Source organism: Triplophysa rosa, linkage group LG14, assembly GCF_024868665.1.
Source record: "Triplophysa rosa linkage group LG14, Trosa_1v2, whole genome shotgun sequence".
NCBI lineage: Eukaryota > Metazoa > Chordata > Actinopteri > Cypriniformes > Nemacheilidae > Triplophysa > Triplophysa rosa.
The window spans coordinates 1,573,654-1,574,938 of record NC_079903.1 but is presented as its reverse complement, the minus strand read 5'-3'; positions in this window follow the sequence as shown (position 1 = coordinate 1,574,938).

The window sequence follows — 1,285 nt, the reverse complement described above, 5'->3', positions numbered from 1 at the left end:
CCCCCCCCACGGCGAGGGATCCGCACTGCCAGCCATCGAACCACCCCCGGGAGGTCGATGAAGCAGAACGTACCCCTAGCCTCCCTGTCTCGGTCCCTGGGAGCCTGACAAGAGCTTCCCAAATCATCAGGGTGACTACGGGATACGGTCCATCTCGGCTACGCGATCCAACTCCCCAGATGCCCACCCAAGTTTCGGGGCATCCTCTCAACCTCAGCAGAGGCAAGGATGCTCCCGTGCTTCGGGCCGAGGTCACCACCCCTCTGGTGAGGAAGCGATCATGCTCGTCCCTCTAGCTGAGATGTTCAATGGGTTTTACAGCCAGTACTTCATCGTCCCCAAAAAAGCGTGGGTCGCTAGATCTGCATACCCTGAACAGGCACCTACTCAAGCTGCCGTTCAGGATGCTCACGCAGAAGCGCATCCTGGCATCTATCAGATGTCAAGATGGATTCATGGCAATCGACCTGAAGGACGCTTACTCTCATGTCTCAATTCTCCCTCGTCATCGCCCGTTCCTACGGTTCGCTTTCGAGGGTCAGGCATATTAGTACAGAGTCCTCCCTTTCGGTCTGTCCCTGTCCCCACGAGTTTTCACGAAGATCGTGGAAGCCGCCCTCACTCCCCTCAAGGAGAGAGGTGCGCGGGTACTAAACTATCTTGATGACTGGCTCATTTGACACACTCGTGAGATCTGTTATGTACACACAGGGACCTAGTGCTTCGGCACCTAGATCGATTGGGACCACAGGTCAACCGAAAAAGAGCAAGCTATCCTCTGTGCAGAGCATCCTCTTTTTTGGTATGGAACTCAACTCTGTCTCCATTACAGCGCGACTGCACTCAGTCAGTGTTGAACTGCCTGGAATATTTCAAGCAATCAGCAGGCAGAGGCTCCTGGGCACATGGCATCCTCGACGGTGGTGATACCCCTCGGGTTGATGCACATGAGACCGCTCCAACACTGGCTACAGAGTCGAGTTCCCTGGAGAGAGTGGCACACCGGCAGCAGGCGGATGGTAATTACGCGTTTCTGCCGACACACCCTAACCTCTTGGTCTTCAATGACCTTTCTACGGACGGGGGTCCCTCTCGGGCAGGTCGAGATGCGTCATGGTAGACAGACGCCTCCCTGCAGGGTTGGGGTGCCGTGTGCAACGGGCACGCAGTGTCGGGGCGATGGACGGGCCCCCGCCTGTGCAGGCATATCAACTGCCTAGAGTTGTTGGATGTGCTACCCGCACTGAAGGGGCTACAACCTCTCGTGCAGAGCACGTGCTGGTCC